This window comes from Prinia subflava, chromosome 1 (genome assembly GCF_021018805.1).
Source record: "Prinia subflava isolate CZ2003 ecotype Zambia chromosome 1, Cam_Psub_1.2, whole genome shotgun sequence".
Classification (NCBI taxonomy): Eukaryota; Metazoa; Chordata; class Aves; order Passeriformes; family Cisticolidae; genus Prinia; species Prinia subflava.
Window position 1 is genome coordinate 52,862,385 of NC_086247.1, and position 27,447 is coordinate 52,889,831.

The window sequence follows — 27,447 nt, forward strand, 5'->3', positions numbered from 1 at the left end:
GAAGTAAGCTGACTGAGAAATATACATTATTGCATTTCTTTCAGAAAAATAAAATAAAGCAATAACAACTGGCCTTTTGAAAGTGGAAATCTTAGATGCGCTGAACACACGCTCGGAGTGGACCTGCACTTAAATACAGAGGCCTCTCCCCTCCTGGAGAAGCTCTTCTCTCTGATGCTTGCTCAGTACATTATTATAATAAAGGTCTGTAATAGCTGTAAGCTCAGATCTAGATTTTTCACTCATCACAGCCTGAAAACAGTCTGTTTGTCCTTTGAACCCCCTTTACAGCAGTTCAATCAACAACTTTTTAACATGCAACACCTTTTAAAACTCTTCCAAAATTACATACATTTTTATAAAAAGCAAATTGAACAAGTTTGCAGCCAATTTTGTTTATGCTCTCAGGGAAGACAGTAGCAAAGTGCAAGGGGTAGTAATAACAAGCTAAACGGCTCCCTCCTACTGAGGCCCCTTAAGTTAAGACCCTCCCCTGCATCTCCGCATAAGCCATAAGTTGGCCCAGACTGATGGCATGCCCAAGTTAATGTAAAGTTTAACACCTGCCTAGGGCTGCAACACCAAAAATGAGTAAGAATGCTGCACAGTTCCACAGGAGAAATCTGAGGGGCTGAAACTATGCCCATAACCCTGATGGAAAGTGCCCTAGGAGTCTATCAGATATGTCCAAGCTATGATGGAGAGCCCTATTCAGTTATGCTGATCTCAGACTGGCAGCCAAACTACCAGTGGAAATGGTGGAGCAATCCACTGATGGACAATGGCAAGGCTGCAGCACAGAGGTGTGCCCAAGGTTTTCCACAAACAGGTGGAAATGTAGCAGAATGCAGAATACTGCATCATCCCCTGCAAAGCAGATGATAGGGATGCATGAGAACAGCATGGAAATCATTTTGTTCACACATATGTTAGTACAAAACTGGAGGCTGCTTCTCCTCTATGTGTTTTCCTTTATCTTTGATTCATATCTTGCAACAGCAAATTTCTGTCCAGCAAGCGGACGCTTTTCTGAGACGTGCTGCTTCCTGACCTCAGTCTGTGTTCACCCTCTTTCATCTGCCTAAATTTACTCACTGAGAACAAAGGCATCATTGTACATCAGTGGTCCATCTGTTCTAGAGAGCTACTTCCAGCCGTACTTAGCACCAGATGTTTCCTAAGGAAGCATCCTCAACATTCTGAATGTCCTCGGTGAATGTTCAAATGTATTAACTGCAAGAAATGCCACCACGTATTTATAAAAAAGGTCTTTTTTCATGCTCTGTTACTATACTTCCTTAAAGTTAGGATAAGACTATTTCACAGGGAGTTGTAACACATTTTCTCATTCCACAGCTGTCCGTCAAAATTTTGAAATGTTTAAGATAGTGTTTTATTTCACAACTCACAAAAAAAAAGCCCTAGCATATCTTGCTGCATAGAGCACTGTACTGATTCATCTATCTAATGCTGAGAATCTGCAACAAATTGATGAATGCTCTAAGCCCTTATATGCCTCAATGAAGGCTTTGGGAAGAATTCCTAAATTCATAGTCCTGAAACTTTTTAGAACCCACATTTTTCACCTTGCTCCTGGAATACTGCCACTGTTCAACAGTTTTGTCATAACTTAGTGGATTTTGCCATTTAATTGTGGAAAATTAGTAAAATGTGGGCTATCATCTATAGCCAATTGAACACTGAGTGAAGTCAGGCCCATGCACTTCAGACTGCAGGGTAATGATTTTTTCTTTTTTCTAATAGGAAATCAGGAAGGAAAACTTTTTCATTATGCATTTCTTCAATTTCTATTTGGGTTTTTTTTTTCTGAGTTCTATTTCCACTTGTTTAATTGTCCACTGTTTCTGCCTTTTGAGACTCCCAAAAGCTAATGCCCTCAATTGTAACACAAATGAGCTGTCTCCTGAGCCATATCTCTGTGCCAAATAACTGCTGGGGAACTAGTATAAAGTCCTTGTTTCATTCAAAGCAAGTTTTAAATTTTAGCAAATGTTCTGAATTACATGGAAAATGTGTCTGAGATTACTTACTTTTCTAAATTAATCTCTTTTTTTTCCTGCAAAGTGTTTTTACTTTTCAAAAAGCATGAGAAATTACAAAGCTAGGAAATGAAATTCAAATAAGCAGAGATGAAGCACATGTTAATTTTAAAACAGGAGGCAGGTCTTTCTTAATAATTTTATCAAGCTGTCATCTCAGAATGGCCACCTCTGAGAAGCTGTCAGCTTTGCTGGTATAAATGAAGTTGGAATAAGGGAAGACTGCCAAGCACAGGCTGCTCCAAAGGACCATAAGCAACTGCAGCCACCAAGGGGCAGTGGAGTGAGCTTCAAAAGAGTGTTCTGGGCATGCCACAGCACTCTTCAAAACTCTGAGGCCCTGCAGAAAACAGTAGTACTGTTAAACATGGTTGAACAGTATACAGACTATAGAATTTCATCTTGTACAACCAATAGAAGACTGGGCCACTTCAAATGTTTTTAACTCTTCTGAAGGTGTTTTACATTTTATTTCTAGTTAGAATTAGACTGCTTCCTTTTTTTTTCTGCTGGATCCTGTTGCAGTTTGGCCTGCTAGCCAGAAGAGACCATTGTTAAATTTCTATTCCTCATATGCCTTCCAAAATCTTCCCTTTGTATCTGTCTTTTTAAATATTTTTTCTTTCAGTGAGAAGGAACTACTTAATAGGCAAACTCATCTTAAGCTTGTTATTACAAAGCATGTTTTCCAATTCTTTAATAATTCCTATAGCTACTAACAGTCTTCCCTTGGGTGTGGCTATCAAAACCAGAGATAGAATGCCAGTTATGTTATGCTAAAAGCCAAATGCAAGTCAAAAAGCTTCCCAAATGCTTCATTATCCACCTGCCTATGTATCTAAAGGTTACATTAATCCTTTCTCCATTGCAGTGCTCCAGGAGCTTCTGATTCACCACAAGCTCAATGTTTTGGTGCCACTCTTACCACCATTTCCATATTCCTTCCATTTCTTTCTGTACACAAGCCAGAGCTCCGTATTTCCAGATGACTGACAAATCCTCATCAAAATTCAAAAAATCATCCACCAGGATTCCTGGTATGTTATTTATGGAATATGTAATTTTATGTGCAATTTAAACCATTAACAGAAAAGTAACAGATTTCTAGAAATACTTATAAAATATCTTTCTTTTCACAAAAGGATGGCTGGTTTTAGGTTTCCACTGCTTCAATGGCTTTTAAAAAAACACAACTGGAAATTGAGGCTATAAATGATAGAAGTGGAGAGCTGGTACAGCTGGTACTAACAAAACAAGACAAAAGCTTTGAATAACCTGGAGGAAGGAAGCAAAAATACTGGAAAATGTCAAAAAAGAACTGAAGCTTATCTTAAAACAATTGGAGAAATGACCCCAAAGTAACAGACAAGTTGAGTTACAATGGGGAAGACCATGTGTGAGGAAGTTGCATCCTCAGATAAATGGAAATGGAGGATAACCAAACAGCTGCATGAATTTATCACACTTCTACAGGTGTTAAAAAACCTTTGTACAGATGAGTGGTTTCGAGTTAGTGTACACATTTAGCCAGGCTACAAAAGGATTGAATATTCATACGACTACACATTACTCACCTACCCAGGTCTGCCATGTGTCTGCACTGGTACTTCACTTTTTCAAATGCAACCCTCAACAGGCTTATTCTTCTGTCAACTTCATGCATGCTTAACAGCTCCGTGTGCACAGCCACACAGTCACCCACATCTGGGCTGTAGGAGAGGTCTGACTGACTTCAGCTAAGTAAAACCTCTGTGGTGAATCTAATTATTTCTTTAGAGAGGTCTGAATAAGCAGTCATTATGTAATTTTTTTTGTTTGTTTTATTTAATGGGCAGTAAAGACCATATACCTAAAACATCTTTGAAAAAAGAGCTGTATCACCACCATCATCATCATAATTTCCACATGCAAGATGGTACATTTTTGGCAGTTTTGCCAAAATGTAGTCTTACCCCACACTTCTTCAACCAGTAAATATTTTCCAGATGCATAAGATTATGAGTGATTTAATGGAAAGCATATAGTGAGGTCTGTATTTGTCAATATGGAGAATCTCATCCTTTTGTAAGTCTTGAGCATCACAAAGGGTCCATTAATAAAATAAAGTCACAATCAAAGAAATACAAGCAAAATGTCATAATGAACATTTACAGCTAATGCTGGTTGATATCCACTAAAAGTGAGGCAAATGCAACATTAGGGGGGAAAGATTACTGTAAGATTTAAAAATATATTTACAGCTCTTTTTAAAGCCTTTGCATTCTGGAAAACCAATTTTTCACCCATTTACACACAGACCTTGACTTCAGATTACATTTGTTTTTGTGGGATCTTCATAGTCCCCCACAAAAGCGACAGTTACAACATTCACATTAAAATGCCAAAAAATGCCCATAGGATGTATATAACAGCTTTTTGATGATCAGGATGGAACTTTGAAACAGTATAGTTGCAATATTTCTATTTTTGTGGCTATTCAAGAGACCATGATCAAGTCTATAATGGATTCGATATTTGTTTAATGTAGAAACTTCAACAATGAAATGAACTGTTTCGTTTGTTAAAAAAACAAATGCTAGCCATTTCTGAATCTGCATTACACAGTTCCTTCATTTTTCTGACCTTTCCTTATAGTGACAAGGAAAACCCCTTCCTTCCATGTATTTAGTGAGTAAACTAAGCAGCAGGATTTCTCATCAGATAAAATGTCAGCTGCAACCATCTTCAAACACTTCCCAGAGCTCTCCCTTTGTTTTTTTTATGAAACATTTTAATCACTTCACTAAAATCTCAAATAGCTGATTTTCTGCCTGGATTAAAATTTGTCCTTTCCAGGCATGCCACATTAAGGACTTGCACTAGTATGGGGTTTAGATTCGCAGATTAACAACATTTCACTAGAGCTACATTTCTTACCTCCTGATTTATCAGCATTTCAGAGAACTGTGCCTATATTGGTTTTATTCCTTTTGCTTCAAATGCAGTTCTTATAGAAAATTGTTTATATAAATAGATTCCAATATTAGATTACTAAACTCCAGAAGCTTTCACCAAAAAAAAAAAAAAATTGTCCTGAGGTGTCCAAGAGTGAACAGAGAAAAACACTCTCTACAGACCTGAGATGAAGCAACTCTTCTGTGAAATCTGCAAAAATGTGTGAATAAATGCAATGTATTAAAAGCCTAGACGGAATATCAGCTCTGCTGTCAGAGAGGACGGAGTTTGAGAAAGTGGAGCACAAAAGCCATTGCCTATCTTTGAGTTTGTTCCCCAGCTCATGGTGTTATCCCTGCCTCTCCCTCAGACTTCCAGGTTGATTTATTCCTGACTTTATCAACGTTAAACCCAGCAAGAGTGAACTTGGATTATTTACTTTGTAAAATAAATTAGAACTGAAGGGTACCGTAAGTGCTTAGAAAGTAGAAAAACTCGTCAAATAATAAAAATAAATAAATAAATAAATTTAAAAATAAAAAGGGTCCAAGAAACTTCAAAAAGAGGGACAGCAAGAGCTTCTGCCGGTTGGTTTCCTGCGAGGCCAGGGAGGCAGGCCCGGCTCTCGCCCTGGGCAGGTGCCGCAGCGCTCCCTGGAGCGCCGGGAGCAGACCCGGAGCGCACAGGCGCCTCCCGGCCGGCGTGTCGCTTCTCTTGGGTGTTTCTCATAAGCGAAACAACCAAGGAACTGAGAAATAACTGAGAAACTGCTGGAGTCCTGAGCAGGAAACGCTTTCCCCGTCAGTGTTAGCTTTGGCTGGCTGGCAGCAGGAGAGCTCTCCTTCAGTGCTGCGGGTCAGGATGCCCTCGCAGCATGCTGGCACACCCGCTGGGCACTGCTCCAGCGGGACAGTCCTGCAAAGGGGATCACTTCGAGCCTTTTTTTCCTGTTCTCATCCACCCGTAAAGTTCCTCGGTGAAAAAGCCTCTCCCCCTCCTTACAAGGCGTGTCTGGGACACAAACGCCAGGAGCAGCAGCTCTTCCCTGCGGGCACACGGCGGGGGCTGAGTGCCCTCGCCCCACCAACAGCGGGGAGCAAGCGGAGGCTGCGCCCCTCATGTCCGATGGATTTCCTGGGCCCTCAGCCAGGGCAGTCCGCTCTGCTCCGTCCCTCGGAGGAGCCTTTCCCTGCCGGTGCCACCCGCGGGCCCGGGCGCTCCCGCGCCGCGCTGGCGCGCAGGGCGCTCGCACCCTCTGCTGGCGCCCGGCGCGGCCCCGCGGGCAGAGCTGCTCCACAGACCTGACTGAGCCTGTCCTTGTCTCCAGCTCACACACACCGACTGGCGGGACGGACGAACAACCAATTAAAAAAAAAAATCAATAAATGAGATTTAAGGCATGTCTCTCTAAGATACCTCCATTTAAAACCACTTTTATTTAAAGTGTGTTTTTATTTTAAGGTGGAAAGGAGCTATTCAACATCTAATGTGGAAAAAATAACATCCAATTTCAAAGACATGGCCAAAGTTTATTTCAATAACAGTTTCTAATATTCTTATTTTTGTTTTAATTAATTAACTTTTAAATTAAATTTTTAAAAAAGTACTTCCACAAATATACCGTGAGGTTTTTACATCAACTTTACTACTTCCAGTTAACTTAGTAGGAGATAACTACAGGGATAATATTCCAGAAATTCTCCCTACTCCAAGTGACACATACTGTTATGGATCATAATCTGTAGTAGTAAGGCCTATATAAAAAGATGCCCTCAAGAATTTCCTGCACACTTTCTGGGACAAATCTTGGAATAGGTTGAAGAAACCCAGGGAAATCAGCAGGGTGAAAAGCTCCTGCCTCATCTTTTTTTTTTGACAGAAACATCTGAGTCCTTCTCAGGGTATGGCTGCATGGCTGTACCAAATACAGCAGAAGCAGAATCTTTCTGTAAATGGCAGCTCATATCGACTGACAACCACTTTTAACTGGGTTCACGAGTAAATATTTTACACCCAAGAACATCCCAAGTACAGCACCCTGACACAAAAGTAAGACTTTAATTTATGGAATTCTCTAGTCAACAAACACGAATAAGAACATTCACTGGACTCTCTTGTTACGAGATCTAACGCAGGAAAGAGTTCATTATTTCTCTCAGCTGAAAGACATTTATATTTATTTTGAATGGTTCTGTTACTAATTGAACATTTCACATGCAAGTCCCCAAAGAGCCACCAGATTTCACAAGTGACTATCACACCCCAAACTGGTTTTTACATTCTCTGAAAGTGAAACACCTTTAGAAGTATTTAATGTAAACCTTCAGACATGATTGCAGTTTGTGCTGTGATTGTGAAAGGCTCTGCAGAAAAATGAGGCTGTTGTCCTCTGTAGGTCATGGATTAGAGTTAAGACGATGAGAGTGGAGTGGTCTCTACTGTCCCCTTAATTCAGCCCTAGCTGGACTCCAGGAAAAAGGTGTTGCTGTTAAGATAGACAGTCACACTAATGGATAAATGTCTCCATGGACTTTCCTGTAGGGACACAGAGCCAGTTTCCAACACAGAATTTCTAGGCAAACCTTCATAAAGTGGCTGCTTCCAGAAGAAGACTTGAAAAATGACAGCAAGGTCATTTTATATCCTCATTTTTCCTTTGCTCTGAACAAGTGCCTCTTTCAGCTTGCCTTTGATGCAGACAGTCAGAAAATGGTTTGGTTTTTTGTAATATATTGCATTAGCACTAGTCTTGCCAAGAAGATGTCAATAGCTCAGAGACTGCTACTGAACCAATAGAGTTATAAAGAGGTATTACTAATGCACCTCTCTCAGTGACATCAAAGCATTTGTCTTTATGATCTAAATCACTTAAATCATTACGGCCAAGTCAGAATGTCTACTATACTGTAAACCAAAAAAGTATTAATCTTTTGGGAAATTCTGATTTACACAACTCCAAATTTCAGAATCTCTTGTTTTTCTCAATGAAAATTCAGGTTTGGTATTTTTACTTTCTATCTACTTATCAGTATTCCCAAGCCCAATGGGAAAACCCAGAATGTTTATATAATATTTGAGTATTTTTATAAAATATAATTGACTCTGCTGCTTGAAAGATATTTCTCAGGCCCAGTTTTCAAAAATGAAAGAAATCAGACCCAGACACCTGATTAAAATTTTTGTTTATATAAATCTGTAATAATTTAAAAATCAAAAATAGCTTTTCTATTTTAAAAGTATTGAAATGGGTAATCATTAAATTCTATTACGTCAGTAAGCAATTTTGCCAACCTGCAAAGTTAATTTTTTTTTCCAGATAAGAATTTGAATAATTTTAAGTCTTCGTCCATAGACATCTGTGTTTTCTGGTGGTGTGGTTTAATGATCTTTGCTCACTACCATTAATAAATGAAAAATAAGTGATAGATGTTGAAAGCAAATAATGATAGTTTCATTTTACATTCCAGGCATTTGAGAAGTACTTGGTCATAGCTGGTGTCAAACCACATCAAGCATTAAAGAGCAGAGTGTGTGTACTCAGGGAACACATCTCTGTAATGCTGAAAATTAGTCTTTTGTCACGGTTATGGAGGTCAGCAATTTCCAAATCACAGAGGGCAAGAGAACTACGCTAATGCTCATCATTTCTAACACTCCTCTGCTGTAGCCACATTTAATTGGCCATTTTGTTAACTGTGCTTCTCAATGCGATTCTCTGGGTCATAAAACTGTCCAAATGCACTGTCGAGGCAAATGAAGCATCCTCATGTGCCCTTTAGTTCCAGTGGGTGCCTGACACAGTGTGAGAGGATCCCAAGAGTGGCAGCACAGCCTGTTGTACAAAGCTGTGCTGCCTTTGAGAGTTCACAGGGACAAGGGCTACGGTACAAGGCTGAGGCTGTCAAAGCCAACATCTTCTTGTTCTCCTGAAGCACTGTGGAAGTACAAGCACGAAATACAAACCACCTTCAGTCAAAAAAAAATCAAGTTCATGCATTTTGCTGTGGCTGCTGCAAGAAGCAGTCATTCTCAATAGGTTTGGTCTGGAATACAGAGAAAAATCCATCACAAGGGCAGAAGAAACAGTTCAACCTGCACAACAGCATAAATAGGCTGGTAATGTGCCTACCTGCTGGTAGAATGAGGTTATGAGTGTTTAAGTGAGAATACAGAATATGAAAGGGAGTAGAAGACAGAAGTAAAGTTTTCCAATGTCTATGCTTTTAAATACCTAGTGGAGGAAATTGCAGCTCTTTTGATGTTATTTTTTGATTAAGATGGATAATTTCTGCATTTTTTTCTGTGCTTTTTTGTTTGTTTTTCTGAATAAGACCATTTATCTGTGGTGTTGAGTAAGAGAAGACCTGTTACAAAACACAATGTTGTGTCAGCAGGTTCCTGGCTCTATCAAAAAAAGATTAGTGATGACAGGGCATGATGGGAAAAGAAGTTTTCAAAAGAAATTTTTTTGCATCATGTTACAAAGCCGTCCTGAAGCACACAAAATGGGGTTTTTTTCAGGTTAAAACTATGCAGGGAGACCCATTCAGGAGCACAGAAAATGCACTCCTGCTGCCAAGTGAAGGACAGACTGCAGGCTGTAGCCTTAGTTTAGTTAGGCTGTATCTTTCTCATGCCTTGTTTGCTGTCATGGACCCAGTCATCAGCTCTGAGCCAGAGGAACATCTGCATCACTGGGGACTTTTTCTGGCCTTCAGCATTAGCTCTCTTAAGCCAGGCACATCTCTGAGCTCAGAGACCTTCTATCTGTCTCAAAGCCCTCTGAACCCGGATATCTGAGCACATTCCTAACCAATATTGTTGGCTTTGGCTTTTGACTGACAGATGAGCAATAAGCACTGGGAACAAGTACTCAGGAAGGCACAATGTTTAGCAAAATAATTCAGGCATCTTCCACATGTATTTAGAGTTGAGAGTTGTTAGCAGCTGCAGCAAGACTCGAAATGAGAGGGTGGCCCTGAGAAAGGCAAAGTCTGGAGGTACTTTTTTAGAAATAAGCCAAGTACTGAGTGTATTTGGACATTTGTGGCTAAAGTGGGTTGTCATGTTCTTACCCAATTCAAATACAATCATTATAGTGGATTTTAAATAACATAATGGCTTATTTGGACATAGAAGTATATGAAATATAAAATTGCTATTCTTGAAATTGCCCTTTACCCTCCCATCTCAGTTCTGTATATGAAACAGTAGTGCTCTGTTTCTAAGTTGGCTTCAAATCACTAGTGTGTTTCTCATTTATAAAATGCTTTTTACAGCCTAATTGGGAGCAGTTTAATTCTCAGATTCTCAGCTCCTTACTAGACCAGTTAGGAGTCCAATTGACTGTAACGATTCAGAAACAGGCTCTTTTGGAGCTTTTACAATATGTCATGTAAATTGGTGTTCAGGGACTTTAAAAAATTATTTATGTTATATTTAACTAGAAAATTATTCACATGATAGGAGCCCCATGACATAATGGATGGTAGATGCTTAGAAAATTGGTCACAGTTTATGGCCTCAAGGCCAATGAACAATTTACCCTGGAAAATGGTCCACAGTGCAATGCACAAGCCCAATACCATATCACCAGAAAAACCTAGAAATCTCAGGCACTCATTACTCGTCCAGTCATTGAATTTTGTTCCCTGTACATTTATCAGTGTTCATGCGTGTCCCACCTAATCTTGTTATAATTATGAAATCATACTTATTCATCATTTCCCTTTGATGACTGGACAAACTGACTTCCTAAATAGGACGTAGGAATGGATCCTTTGGAGATCCATTCTAAAAGCCCTGTTAAAGTTATTTATTTCTATATAAAAATGTTAAAAAATTGTGACTCTTTTCCTATAAATATAATTACTACACATTTTTCAGGAAACTGGCTGTCCAGGAACACAGCATGAGTTACAACTGAAAAAAAAAATATAAACAGGTTTGATTTTTTTTTCATTATTTCTAAAATAATTCTTCACTATCTCCTGCACTTGGGTACTCAGATGATTCTTAGGAGATGCGTTACAGAGAGAGGAACTTTTGCTGCATGGGTGAACTGCTCAGTAGGGAGAGGCAGAACTTGTTCTGCAGAAATAATTAATACAGACAGCCTTTCTCTTGAAGGCTTTTAATCAGAAACAAAAAAGGTGTCCATAGGATTCAGGCATTTGAATTGAATGAGTCAAGATGTCGAGAGGTACCAGCAGCAGGATTTGGTGGGTTCTGCTGCTTTGAACTGGCAGGACTGGAGTTTTTATTTCCATTCCCACCATTATTATTCAAATGAAAGGTTACATTACAAAAACACCTTCATCTCTTACTCTTCCAATTATCCACATCCACCATGTTCTGTCTCATTAGGTTTTTAATTCTGTTGAACAAAGTCTGTCAAAATGTACTTGTGGTTCCAGATTTTTATAGAGGCTTCCAGCAGAACTTATACTGGAATTCATAAATAATAAAATCAGTACATTTTCCTGGTTTTTTGTTTTGATTTTTTTTTTTTTTTTTGACATTGCTAGTCCTATAAACAAAAGCAGTATTTATGTAAACAAAAATAAATGTTTTGAATACCTGTGAGAAATAAAAAGGAGATGTTATATATTTTCTGTTGTGGGAATTTCAACTCAATCCTCTTCCCCTTTCCCCCTTGATAGAAAGTCAGTCACTTATTTACTTTTCTGAAAACAGATCCAAGTCATATATTTCTTTTGTTAAAAAAATGATAGCATCACAACATGCTGCATGTGGTGAAATATGCAACAGATTGATGGAAGAGCAAACTGATGAGCTGTACCTAAGAAGGGCAATCTGGTTTCAGAAAGCCCAAAGGAGCTACCATGCACAGGAGAAATAAAGAAACATTGTTTCATCCCTTCTTTCAAAATAGACAGTTTATTTTACCACAGAAGGGGCAGAACTCAGGGTATGTGTGCAGGCAAAATGCTGAAACTAACCTCTTCATGAAAGGTAGCTTTTCCTCACAAGTTTATGAGCACCTTCTGTAGGGACAATTACCTTAAAGTGTATCATATTGATCTGCTATATACTTTGCAAATGTCAATATATACCTAGTCTTGCTGCCTACAGCATATGAGGAAGTGAAATAAAAATGAGTCTGGACTTAATGACATGTAACCATCTTGGATGAATAATGTATATATGGTCAATCCCCAATTCTCGGGAGACCATCAGCCTAACTTTAATGTTTGAGACAAGCAACTGCATGGTTTAGATTTATCACTTGAGTCTTAATGCACTTGCCAAACGACATTAATTTTTAAATATTGAAAAATATACTATCAGCAGAAAAATAGGCAGATTTACAGTTAGGGAGGTTTTCCTTGGTTAGCCTTTAACACATATCCTTTTTTAATTTTTTTTTTTTTTGTTTAGTTTAGGAAAACTACTAGTCTTTTAATCTGATTCCACGTTATGAAAGATTTAACTTCCTATTTTAAGACAAGAAATATATGTAAAAGTCAGTTTTTAGGTAGTTCTGAGGTCCTCTATAATCTCCCCACTAAACTGGTATATGTATGTAAGACTTGTTTTAGAAATATATGAACATGACAATTTTCTTTTGAAGTCATGAGATCTCAAAACATAGAATAATCCAAATCAAGCAATAATTAGATGAGCATCTCTTGCTATACATTTGTTACCAAATAAGCAATTATTTTTATTATTCTTCCTGAGTCATCCTGGAACATGTTAAAAACATAATATACTTCCTACAGATTGGATTTGGCTCAATCTTTGTCTCTATTTCCTGACTAGTTAATGTGGTACTAGATGATATACTTGGGAAGCGAATTCCCTCGTCGTTACTAGAACAGGTAGAGAGTGAGCAGCTCCACTGCATTTGTCTCCAGGCTGCCCGGCAGGCATTGGTTGACATTTGTTTAGGAGACACTGTCATTGTTGGTGAAAACATTCAAATTGTGAACCTGTTTCGTATTTGGTAGTACATTAGGATTTATGGCAGAGACAGTGTTTTCATTTGCTCCATTGTTCTCCAAAGACAGTAGAGAGATTGATTTCACATTTAGAATATGAGTGTAAATTGTTATGAAGTATTTCTTCATATTTGAATTTCATGTTAGAAAAGCGTGCTCCACTATGCCATGAAGTAAAAAGAGATCTTTTGGTTTGTTTCCCAATGTGATGAGCATAGTTAATAAACAATATACTTTCTGATAGCTGACTGTTCCATTCATGAATGTAAAGAAACACTGAGCAATAACAAACAATTTAGATCACCTTCAGTGCTGGCTCTAATAAATCAAGGTCTCAGAAAGTTTACAGAAGGATTCTATTCTCATGAGCTCAAAAAGAAAATAAGTTTAACACTAGCAGGTGGTGAACTCTCTTGCCCCACTCTTTTCCCAAAGGGGCTCTGAGAGGGCCCATGAGCAGCAAACCTCACAGCAGATATTGTTGTTAAGCAGCAACAGGTAGAGTGGGGCTCCAGACAACTGGCTAGTCCTCCTTGAAATGCAGAGAATGAAGGGATCAAGTGCACTCTCAGCAGGTTTGCAGATGACACCAAGCTGAGCAGTTGACACACCTGAAGGACACAATGGCATTCAGAGGGACCTGGACAAGCTCAAGAAGTTGGCCCAAGAGAATCTCATGAGGTTCAAAAAGACCCAGTGCAAGCTGCTTTATCTGGGTTGGGGCCACCTCTGGTATCAACTGAGGGCTGGGGGGATGAACAGATTGAGAGCAGCCCTGCTGAGAAGGACTTGGGGGTGCCGGTGGCTCAGAGGAGGATGCTGGCCAGCCATGTGAGCTTGCAGCCCAGAAAGCCAAATGTGTCCTGGGCTGCACCCAAATAATCAGCAGCAGCAGGCTAAATGAGGGGATTCTGTCCTTCCACTTTGCTCTGGTGAGACCCTAGCTGTAGTGCTGCCTCCAGCTCTGGGGTCCCCAGCACAGGAAGGACACTAACCTCTTGGAGAAGGTCCAGAGGAGGCCACCAAGATGATCAGAGGGCTTGAACACCTCTCCTGTGAAGACAGGCTGAGAGAATTGGGATTGTTCAGCCTGGAGAAGAAAAGGCTTCAGGGTGACCTAATTGGAACCCTCCAGTACCTGAGGGGAGCTTCCAAGAAAGAAAGGGAATGTCTACAAGACCGTCTAGTAGCAGGAGAAGGGAGAATGGATTCACACTGAAAGAGGGCAGGTTTAGATTAGAGATTACAAAGAAATTTTTCACTGTGAGGGTGGTGAGGCATAGAAACATGTTGCCCAGAGAAACTGTGGATGCTCCATCCCTGGAAATGTTTGAGACCAGGTTGGATGAGCCTTTGAGCAATCTAGTCTAGGGGAGGTGTCCCTGTGGAAGGTGTTGCTGCCCATGGCAGGGGGTTGGAACTAGAACATCTTTAGGGCCCCTTCAGACCCAAACCATTCTATGAGTCTATGAAATTCCTTGGAGATCATTAAGCCACATGGTTACCTAAATAATGTCTGGGACATTATGCAGTAGTAAAATACTATCCAAAGTATATGTACGAGATATATGTATTATATATATAAGTATATATGGATGTTATATAGTTTTATAGAGCACAGCATTGTTTTTACAGTCTATTTTGTCCAGAGAAGAGAGATTGAAGACATCCTTCAATTTTTCCAAAGCAGTGAACCTGTAGCATAAAATGAACATAGATGAGCTTTTACTGCATAGAACCTGGCCCAAGGTTCTATTCACCTTGACTATTCACCAAGTCATAAATGATGTCTGTCACTTACCTTTTCAAGGGAAACACTTTCATTTTAAACCTATATTTTATTTGCAAGCTGTCCTTTTAAAAATCATCTGTTTCATAAAGACTCTAGATCAGCTTTCTGACATTTAACAAGAACATACTCAGTGCTGAGACTTTCCTAATAAGTTTTATGCTAGAAAATACTAAAATCGCTGAAGCCTCCTTTCAAATGTTGAAATACAGAAGTGCAGGGCTATAAAAATTTATTCCATAATAATTTTGCACTGTAAGAATATTTAAATCAATCTAAAATTGATGGGGGAAACTTTTATCCATGAATGTTTAACTTACACCACATCTTTTGGGAAGAGGTTAATACCCACAGGAAGAAAGACGAGGCAATGATTTATTTTATAGCCATTCAAGATTAAAGACTTTTAAAGATGCATTCTGAAACCCAAACATTTATTTACAGGAAAGAGGAATGTCTGGAGTCACCTGTAAGCAAATCCTAGATGTAACTGCAGAGGTATTTTATAGAATAAGCTGAGTAAAATATTTGATAAAAATTGACAGCTGACAACTTTTATCAAATATTTTTCTAGAAAAAATCCAGTCAATAATGAAATTTAAGAATTATAGAAAATTGAGTTTGAAAGGGAATGTGAGGGTTATCCCACGAGTTTATAGAGTCACAGAATCATAGAACTATGGAATGGTTTCAGTTGGAAGGGACCCTAAAGGTCATCTAATTGCAGCTACCCTGCCGTGGGCAGGGACACCTTCCACCAGACCAGGTTTCTCAGAGCCCCATCCAGCCTGGCTTTAAACACTCCCAGGGATGGGGCATGCACAGCTTCTCTGGGCAACCTGTTCCCGTGCCTCTCCACCCCCACAGGAAAGAATCCCTTTCTAATAGCCAATCTAAATCTAACCACTTTCAGTTTAAAGCTCCTATCCCTCAACACATCCCTACATTCCCGGATAGAGTCCCTCCTGTCTTGGGGGATCTCTAGAATAGCCCCTCATCCAGCTAAAATAGTAGGAGTTGTGCTTCTAAATAGGCTCTAAGCCAAATATTTCCAACATTTTGACCTTTTGCAGGTAAAATTGATCTCAGCACCATAAAACCCTTACTCCATGTAAATCTTGCTAGCCCAAGAGTTAATAGCTTTCTTCATTGCTCAAAGGTTGGAAGAGGGAGAGAAGGGAATTAGACATGTTTATTGACGACTAAAGGAAAAGTTTTAAAGAAACCTAACTTTTCACTCATACTTGCTGTTATTTTTAGACTTACAAGAATAAAAAAAAAAACTCTTTTCACACAGTCCAGATCTCAAGACTATAGTTAAATAAGCACAGTTATGCAGACACAGATCTTTTGAATAAGTTAGCTCTGTCCTTAACTTCTGAAGTCTCCTGGGGATTCTTTTTCATTTCTCAGGGACGTCATGGATGTGCTAATGACATTCTTATGTAGCTTGGCTGTATTTCCCATTATTAAAGCTATATCATCCAATGTAGGCACAATTGACTCTGAATCCCAAACTTAAACCTCTACAAAAGGTTAAAAAATATATTTAGAATTAATGAAATCCAAATTACCTAGTTTCTCAAAGCCAGTGTGCTTGTAAAATGAACCCTCTCACTGCAGCAGGGATAAGTGAAGCTTAAAATGACATTATTAAAAAAAATGCATTTTTGCCCTGTATGGATCAACTATTTTGTAAAATATTCCCTCTCTTCTGAAGAGAGGTGAAAACCTGCTGTTTCTGAAAAAAAAATGAGTGATTTCTCCTAGGACAGTACAAGATGGGGCCAGAGAGGGAAAGACCATATGAACTTTCAAGTCCACTATGGCACCATCCGAGTGATTCCCAAGCTACAAGAGAACTGACTGTAAGGAAAGGAGATGAAATGAGACACAATAATTACAGGACTTAATCCTGTATAAATGAAAACCAATGGAAGAATGCCTTACGTTTCTTTTTTTTATATTATTTTCATTTTTTAAAATTTCCTATTGGTAGTTGTTTGCGCTGCTTTTGTCTTATGAAACCCTCCTTTGTGTTTAGGTTGGCCAGTCACCAGGCTTTCATTTTAGTGACCCTCCAACTGGAGACTCACTTCCTGTTTGAGATCCTAATCATCTCCACCACATTTTGAACATAATCAGAGGTCTTTCTGTCTTCTTCTGTGTTTTAAAAGCAGTTACCATTAACTTAGGTTAGAACTTTCCTTAAAGGTTTCCTTAAAGTGCATGAGAGAGGTGGAGTCTACATAAATTTTGCTCAGGGTAGAAGAAGCAAAGAAATATTTTAATGTGGAAACATGCAAATAGATGTGTGTAACATTATCAGGGGAAAATGTAACATTATTAGGGCAAAATAACCTTACCTGAAACAAAGGTAATATATGAAAAAAGAAATTTTAGAAATCTACAACACAGTTCTAGAGGAATCAACAAACAGTAAATTAGACATGAATCTGTAATGAAATAAGAGAAGAGAAAATTAGTTCAGTCTTCTTTGTATACAGGATTCTTGTGATCTACATATTTAATCTTTGCCTCTCTCTGTCATGCTCTTTTTCTGACTCTGGCAAATAATTTTCAGAACTAAATGGCTCTTTAATAAAAGGAACCACTTGAAATTTGTGCAGAACTACAGAAATTTTAAAAAGGTGATAGAATTTTTTAACATTTGAAAACAAAATCAAGTAGAAAGGTTTATAGAATATGATTAAAGAACACAGCAAAGAAAAACAGATACAATTAGGTTTTCTGACTGTAAGTTACTAGGATGTAAAAAGAACAATGTCAGTCTTTGAGGAGAACCATTATTTGATGAAGTGTAAGAATCATTAGAAATCAGGATTGGGAAAAACTGAGGGCAATGCTTTTGACAAGAAGCTGTCCAAAGGTGTGAAAGCCTCTCCAAGTCAACACTGGTATCTCAACCCCTTAACCTGTGCATTTGCCCTGGACAAAGCAATTGAAATGGAAAGAACAGTCTTGCAGTTTCAGGGGGAAAGTAACTAATGAGGAGAGGGTTGAGACATCAACTTCTTAACCTGTCTCAGTAGTCCAAGAAGACTGTCCACAGACTATCATATCCAGGGAGAAGAAGGCAGTGCACATCAGAAAGAAGAACTTCATAAGGCAGATCTAGCACCTTCCTCCATGCCTGATATTCTAGGACTGCAAGACAGAAGCCCCCTTTACTAGACCAAGGTCTGTGGATTGACTGTCCCTTCTGGTTTCTGCCATGCACATTCTTATCATTGCTCTAGACAGAAATTTAAATTTGTATGAAATATCTTTTTCAATAAGATTTTGAAAACATTGTCCTGAGGAGCGCATCAATGGTTACACAGTACTTTGCAGCTAACATTTTCAGCAGCATAACATCATTTGTTTAGCCTATTGTTTAAGTGGAGGTGGGAGGAGTAGGTTCTACATCTGTATTTTTGTCAGATATATGCTTATTGACAATTTTAAAGTAAGCCCTTTTGGCTTTGGCTAATGGGCTTTTAAATAACTTCCAATGCTAGCTTGAAGCAAAGCACCCTTCTTGAAATACATGTATTGTTTTTTAAATGGCTAACACTAACTTAAACAGTGATATTAAAATAACAATATAATACTCAGTATGAATTTATAGCAATGTTAGCTAAAATTCATCACAGCAGCCCAGCAAGAGGCTTGTGATGACTACAGAACCAGTATACAATCAATGACATCCTGACTGGTAAGTCACCTTGCAGAGAATTTGTTTTCATTTAAGTTTTCATAGTTGACCTCCATTAAAAACAAAATACAGAGTGATCAAATTATAGGTGATAGAGCACTACGGGCCAGAATGAATATTATGACACCACAAGCAAATTTTATCTAAACATCATAAAGTCTCAAAGTAATTTTAGTGGAACTACTTCCTTCATCTGTTTGTATTTCCATATGCTCACAAGTTAATGGAGGAGTTATAAGCACAATATCCTTTGGTTTAGTGCATCTTCCAAAAAGCTTTAATTGCAAGGGCACCAGTCCTTGAAAGCAATTTGAAAACTTATTCCCTTCCAGTCTCCTTCATTGCATTATATTTTAAGTACATATGTGATTTTGGTCTTATTGCATGGGTCAGGTTAATCAAAGAATGCCACATTAATGATTAGGTCAAGCATTATTGCTGGCAGGTATTTTCCTCTTTTTCTAATTGGTTTCAACTGATGAGTGACAAGCCCACTCAAAGAGCTTTTATATTATATTGCTGTGATTTTTATCCAACTCTACCCTCTTTCCAAGTGTCATTGACTATTAACAATGGTCTCTACACAGAGAACTGTAAAGGGCAGGCAGTGATTCACTTTAAAATATTTCCTTTTCTTTTACCAAGAAGAGATGTAATCACCCAAATAATTGTATTTATATTGCCTCTAAATCTGCTATTTATGAAATAATTTTATGTTAAGGGACTTTCATTGGGATTTCATCCATTTTAAAAGAGGTAAAAGCTGAATTAATTCATAGATCTGGCTTTAGTTCAGTAGTAAAAGAAGCCAAAAAGAGTCCAGTTACAGAGTACTTATCCAACTCATTGGAGAAAGTGACTGAAGGCAGAAAGAAAAAAGTCTAACTCTTTCCGACATTTGTTGCAATTTCATTTTTGAGAATTGGAAGCAAAAGCCAGGCTGCAGTGATATGTATTTTTAAAGCATATAAATATAATTGTCCTGCAGTAAAATTCTGCAGATGATAATTTGGCTTGTTCATAAATACAACACCATGTTGTAAAGCTGCATTCATAAGCCTGACACCACTTTAAAAGCATACCAGGTGCTTTCACCAATAGTAAAAATGACATTTTTACACATTAGATAATGGAACAGCCTCCAAGAGGAATGAAGGACAGCATTAACTAAACACTAAATGAAAAAAACCCAGACCATTACAAAAAAACCCTGTTCATACATTCATGATATGAACCTGCCTTAGAGACCTCTCTGACAAATAATTGAAAGAAACTAAAATACAAACACACTAACAAAAGAGTTTGATTTCATACAAATGGGGTTTCTTAAGTGGCTGATTCATTAACCCTCTACAGCAGGCAGCCTCACGAGAAATCTTTTACTTCTCTCTCTTTATTTTCCATTTTGCAGTTTGATTATCCCATAATAATGTTGCAAGCTATCATCCTCTTAAGAACCATGAAGGTCTCTAGAAAGAATTAAAATATTCAAGTAAATGTACTGAAAAAGAAAGGAAAGACAGTATAATTTCAACAACAAGCCTGCTAATGGGACATAATATTTAGGCAGAAAAGAAGTGCAATAAAAACATAGAAAAAAGAAAAATGGAGTGAACTAAAACTGTAAAATTAGTGAGATAACTGCACTTGATAAGACAGACAAAATTCAGTCAGCATGGAGAGCTAAAAAACAATGGAAAATGATAGAGTTAAGAGCATTTGGAATGCATTTGAATCTAATTAAAGGGAAAAGAGTAATGAACTGTGCTGAAAGCACAAACTATTAAAATGTGAGGAATTACAAATGGCCTTCTGGACCTGGTTATTTCATATTTGCAGTAATCACTCTGGCCAAAAAAAAAAAAAAAAAGAAGCTAGTTTAATTCACTCATTAAAAAGTTAACCTTTAGTGCAAACATAGGGCGGGACTCCAAAATGATATTAAAATACAGATTTGAGAAATTAGGCTAGAGAAATGCAATAAAATTTAGTAAATAATGGCAACCTTTTGTGTTTGAAATAAAATCTCATCACCCAGAGCAAACACAGCAAAGAAGATCCACTGGATCCACTAAGTATCCAACCTCTAACTGCTGTTGAAATACAGAAAGGCATGTTAGGGAAATTAGGGGTTTCAGCACACCAGATGTTAAATAGAGAACATAGATGTTAAGGAGAGAAAATATCATATAAAGAGGAATTTTGTCTAAGAGAAAATGGATAATAAACCAAAATCTGTTACAGTCAACACCAGAACTTACATCTAAATTATGGGGCTTTTGTCCCTACCTTAATGCTTAGATGTTTACCAGGAAAGGTCAGTGTTAGCATATTAATTCCTACAATCTTATCAAAATTCATAGAATAAGACTTTATTGTACATGATTTTAAACCTCTGTAGTAGAAGTTTCCTTATCAGCTAGTTGTCTAATTTCATTATTAATGAAGAGAAGTAAAAAAATCCTGGAACAAGATATATCCGGTCAATTTGAGTGTTTGTGTGAGACAACTTTGCCCCTAAAAATTCTTATTCCTTTCTCTTCTCTGAGAAGAGTCCAGGTAAGTAGATAAGATACTGTCTGGAGCATAGAAATGTATATTTGATACGCAGCAGGCCCTGTAAAGATCTAAGGACTAAAATGGAAGAACTGTCCAGCCATTTGCAGTGCATCACAACAAAATTCAGGACAGATAAAAAGAGAAATAAAGTAATTCCTTGTATAGAACCTGTTTCTCTCTTTGTCAATGTATCTGCTTGTACAGCTGGAAAAGGACACATATTGTTGTCATTTTACCCACTAAGATAATATTGGACTTGCAAGTACATTGTGCCACCTCCATGACAGGGTGCAAAAGAAAGATGTGAACAAGTGACTGAAGGGTGGTCTCCACAAATCTCACAAATTTGTTTTTTCTTGCTATATTTCCAGACTTTGTCACTGGAGCAAAGACTTCATTATGACTTTTATAGCAAATTTTTATCTCCAACTTTTAAGAAGCTTGAAACAAATTTTTTCATACCAGAAACTGCTCAGCTGATTAAATTTCAAAGAATTCAGACAAACACAGCACAACGTCTTCGATGTGCAAGGTGCTGTCAGGAAGTAGCGTTTGTTCACCTCTTAAGGGAGAAAAATATTATTTTAAATGTACTTGATAGTTCAGCTTGATAGTTTTTATTTCTTGGGATGGTTCTAGGGACTAGAATCCCCATATGGAAAATTCATTTGACCCTAAAGATTTTCCTAAGAAAAATGATCTCCCAAGTGAATGTGTGAAGATTCCAAAAGCGCATTTGCAAATGTTAGTCTAAAAAGTCGAAGTAAAAGAAATTAAAGCAATGTGGTTAAAACTTCCTCTTCAACTAGTTTGAGACAACCCCAGTAGACTGCAAAAGATTCCATAGGCAGTGTTAAAGCAATCAGGGTTAAAACAAACCCAGAAACTATTTAGCTTGACAATATTTCCTAACCAACCATAATGGGTTTGTGTAGAGGGGATATTGGCTTTTGACATGCAAGCATTTGCTGAGCAGGTCTGTCGTGCTCCTGTATTGCACTGGCAGATTTCAACTGGCACTGCGTGCCCCAGCACTGCCAGCTCCCACTGCTCCGGTGGCAGCAATGGATTTGAGGACTGGTAAGTAAGCTTTGGTAAGTAAAAAAGTCAGCTCAAAAGGCTGGAAAGAAGACCCTGATGTGTTTGAAACTATTTCGACGCAGTGCTCCACAACATTGTTCCACAGGGCACAGGGAGAGAAGAGGAAATGCTCACACAACAGAACCACAGTAAGTTAATTATGTGCTCCAAGACTCTGAGTCTGTTTGCTGAAATAAAGGGTTACCATGCTTCTTCAGGAACACCTTGACACTATTGAAGTGCACATAAATGCTTGAAGACATAACTCTCTTTTGTCTGTGGACTGCTCTAGAGAGCCGTGATTGGATCCATGGCCCCTGGTACCACTGCAATGTAAGTGCCACATAAATCATCACAACCTGTCCATTTTACAGGTGACATATCTGTTAGTGGCGAAGAAAGAGGGAGTCAAGTTCAAAGTCTGCTTGTAGGACACCCTTTTGAGTCTCTGTATAAAAGACCACCAGCATACTGATTCACACAAGCCTTGGTAGTAAACAAAGGGCTTCCTTTGGTGCTTTTCAAATTCTGAGTTAATTCAAAGCTTATTTCAAGGCAGCTGCAGCTGAGGAAGGAAGTACAGACACTGATAGGCAGTGCTGATGGAAAAAAAATACATCCTAAAACGGAATTTGAAGCAAAGGACCTTTTCCTTCACTCAGCTGCTTAGAACTAAGTATATGCAAATTAATGGCCTTTGCAGGGATTTAGGACAACCAAAAAGTCAAGGTCTAGAGGTATGAATCCATCAGAAACAAAAGATTTTCTGCATGTCCTCTCCCCCTGTTTTCCATTGTCATTTTCAAGGTTATACTACATCCTCACTAACACATAGATATGCATGAAGGTAATGCTTCAGCCAGTTTCTAAGTAAGCTTGGATTCAATTCCATCTCACATCCTACACCTTTGACAGTCAGAGCAAAGCTCCTTCCAAAAGCAAAAGACATGATAAGGAAGTTGACGCTCTTTTTGGGGTTTGATTCCTGAACAGGTAACTAGGACACATTTCTTTTAATCAGCATATCAAGTCTTGGGTGCTGCTAATTGGAGAACAGCACGAAACAGAAAGAAATCCATGGTGATGCTAGTGTAGCCTCCAGGGGATTTTCTTGGATTATTTTCATGGATGGAACCTTGTAAATTCTATCCAGGGGGTTCTTAGGGTTTCCTTACATGTCACAGCCTAATTGAATCAGTAACTCCTGCCTGTTACCACACATTCTGGCATGCCTGGGGTTACAGTGCACAGACCCCATAAATGCAATTTGTTCAGGAAAACCTCAGACTGCACACCACGTACTCTCTTGGAAGCACTGGACTTAACTGTGCTCCCGCTGCCTGAGCATGAACTACGTGTCACTGCAGGATCAGCTTTACCACAGCTGCAGGCCACCTGTGCTGTGCAAACACAATGAGCTAAAAAGAAATTACATAAAGCTTATTTCTTAGTCATTTAACCCATGCTTGTGATGCTGGTATCCACAAAATTATGCTTGGCAAATGTTTTCAGTGTGCTGGGAAAGGGGGGGAAGCTTTGGGTGATAACACACCTTCTCCTGAGGCTAGTATAATATATTGACAGAGGGTAAAAAACAAGTTAAGGCCTCATTAAGGCTTCTCAAATGAAGGGCCTTTGTTTTTCATAAAAACTCACCATCTCAGAGTCTGTCACACAGATGAAGTCAGAGCATGGGAAAAATACAAGAAGGTTCACAAGATTTTGAAGACAAGTTCATAAGCACAAGTTATGTGTGCTTAGGAATTAAGTTGCAAACAGCACTTACACCCCTGGCACCTGTGCAGGTTGCAATGAGGGCAGAGATGCCAGTGCTGCCTGTCCTGCCCCGTGTGCCTCGGGCTGCTGCCCAGGGATGGCAGGGAGGAGACCAACCCACCCTCCTCCACCCTGCAGAGAGAATGGCTGCCTCCAGAACTGGGGCTGCTGAGCTCCAAAATAATCCTTGGCTGAACTGATTACACACAACCCTCCTTAAATATGTCATCTATGGGCGTGTTTTCCTCTCTCTTATAGCTCCTATCTCTATTTCTTGTCACTACAGCACAACAGCTATCAGAAATTGTGACTTTTCTGCTCTCCCGACTATGCTGAGCACCAACTGAAGCTTCAAATCAGCTGCCATTAGTACAGTGGCACAGAATGAAAGAACTGTCCTTGAGAGTCAGGCACAGCAGACCTGAACATCAGTTTGAAATCTTCCTGCTAAAGAGAATTCCCACATTAAAATATGCAAAAGAATGGCCTAAATTTAGAAAATATTTCTATTAGTCACATGTTCCAGAAAAATTATGTCAATTATTTAGACTTCAACCAATTTCATAAAATTCTTACATCATGGCCTTAATGCTTAACAAAGAATTCTTGTTAACTGAATCTTAACAAAGGCCATGATGTAATCTTGTCCTATGCAAAAATAATATTTTTTTAAGTAAAATTTCAGCTTTACTATTTTACTAATTACTTTCAGTTGAGGAAGCCAAGCCTTTTAGTACATACTGCCAAAGGTAGTTCAGGAGTTCACGAACAGATAGACTCAGGTGCAGATCATACAATGGCTGAAATTACATTTTTAAAGGGCAACATAGAGCAATTTTTTAGACTTTGGGAGGCTCCCTCATCTTCTAAAAGTTCACGTTTAAGGGACTGAAGAAGTGTACTAGTCTTTTTTTTTTTTTTAGAAGATTGCAAAAACAACTATGACTAAATTCCCAGGAGCTGTTACATGTGGAAAGCTAAAATTGACAATACCTTCTGAGTTCACTGTAACTGTGTTTCTGAAAGTCAAACCACCACTGCATCGACAAGCAAATGCTGCACGTTTTTCATCATTTAAGAGAACGACAAGGGGAAACAAAAACCAGGATTCATTGCATTACTGCTCAAGAGGCTTCTATGGTACAGTAAGAAAAAACTTCTAAGTGTGGGCAAAAATCCTATTTCTTGTGAAAGCTGCATTATAACTTCCCAGTCTACATCTCTGCTGTACTTGATCTGGTAGCTGCCAGGAGGAACCTAAAAAAACCCCAGCTTTCCCAAACCCCTGCTTCCAAGTTCCTATTTGCCCTGCAGCCAACCTGGATCGATGTGCTTGCAGGGTGTTTATTTTCCTTGCCTGAAGACAACACCACAGCCTTTCAAGAAATAGTGCTGGACTTTTTTGTCTGCCTGGCATCTGTTTTCTGGTGCTGTCAGACACCAGCACAAAGGCATGCAGGAAAAAGCCACTGCAGACTTCAGCATACTCTGGTACACACATCTCTTTTGTACATTATCTCCATTCAAAGAATGTGTGGACACGATTTGGAAATTGTTCTAAATCTAGAAAACCCTGAGAGGCTTATGGTGTAGGAGGCATTTTGCTTCCAGAAGTTACTGTAACTTATTTCAGGCATATCCTGAGACATAATAGGGGTCATGTTAAAATTAACTTATCCACAAAGGACAAAGGTATATTTTTTTGTACGGAAAGTGCTAGACATGTTGACAATGCTGTTGAAAGCAATTAAGAGAGATGAAGTCCTGAAGTCTCTGCTCAACCAAAGTTCTCCTGGATTCCACTGTGTTGTGATACAGTAGTTCTATAATATATAGTCACCTATTCCCAGTTTTCTTGAATATTACATGTTTGAATGCATTTTTAATGTTAACTGCATTTCCTTATTTTGATTTTGACCAATTCTATACAGCCCCTGAACTAAAGCTTGGGGATTTCCAATATTACACATTCAAGAAGGACAAGGAAAAAACAAGAATTAAACACAGTTTCATCAGAAACACTTCAATAATGGTATAAAAGAAAGCTGAGACTGGTCATTTACCTATCAATTAAATGGGGGTGGAACTGAATTAGAACAGATTTTTATAACCAATTTTTACAAGGCTGTTTTAGAAACCCTCACTTAATAAAACAAAACAGAAAAATATTTTCCAATTCAAACTACCTGGAACGTGTTCGGCAGAGGGCAGAGTATAATTATTCAAATACACATTTGGCCAGTTTACAGAGTTAACACCCAGTACCATGAAAAGAGCCATGGAATTCTGATGGAGCTGTGAGACCTTGGTTTTAACACATCTCCTGACACACACAGCACCTCCCACGGCAGCATGCTGCTCAGTGCAGACCTGTGTGGGCTAAAAGGAAGAAATTCCCTCCCCAAATCCACATGAATCACCCTCCCAGCACCAAGCCTCTTGGTGATTTGTCTTCATCTTGGTATATTCAGGACTTTTTTTACAGAAATATCATAAAACAGAAGCTTCAAAACCCATCAGGCTAATGTTTATGTTTTCTGCTCACAGTAAATGACAAAAATCACAAATGGTTCATTCCCTTTCCTCATAATATCATACCACATGAGGGTCTCAACAGGACACCCCACTGAAAGAATATCCAGATCCCACTGGCAATGTTGCAGCTAGACAATAAAAAATTCAATCAAATAAACTCCATTTTCCACTTCCCATAATTCTGCTTCTTTCCTTCTTTTTTCTTGCTTCCCTACCAGCCCTTCCTAATGCTGACCCCCCTGTGCTCTCTCAGCCCCGAGCTTCCTTTCCTCTGCAGATGAAGTGACAACCTCCTTCACCCTCTCTACACACCACTGGGGGCTTCTCTTGGAATTAGTTCTGTTTGCTTTCCTCACACTCATGCACTGCCTTCCTGATATTTTATGTCATCTCCTCTTTTTAGAGAACAGAATTCTAGCATCTTTTATGTTCAGCTAGGACCAAGAGCTAGAGGAAGGCTCAATTGCTTCTTCTTCCCCTTCCTTTTCTTTGCTCTGTGTGAGCCAAAGGCACAGAGCAGGCAGCTGTAAAACTGGCTGAGGGACTACTGAGGGTTTGAAACCAAAAAATGTAAATAAATGAGACTTATTCAATCAAAGAAACTTAAAGAAAACCAAATAATTTTATTTGAAAACAGTATTGCATATTCCCAATGACAGAGCAATAACAGTCCATCTCTCTCTATTTTCTGAAAGTAGGTATAAATATGTCAAAGTAATCCACAAATTAGATGATTTAAGAAATATTTTTCATTATGCATGGAGGATATCATACTTTCAATGGAGAAAATAATTCCATTAACTATTCATCTATGGCACTCCTTGTTTTCATAGCACTGATTTTTTTACACATTATCCAGAATACTGTCAGAATAAAAATTCTGATAGTAGGAGGGCATACTTCCATTAAAAAAATTATAATTACACCATGAATTTTATTTCTCACCAGTAAAACTGTTTGTAATGATGTACAGCTCTTCAGCATAGCACCCTTAGTTTAACACACATTAAGCAGTAAGAAAAAGGAAAAATA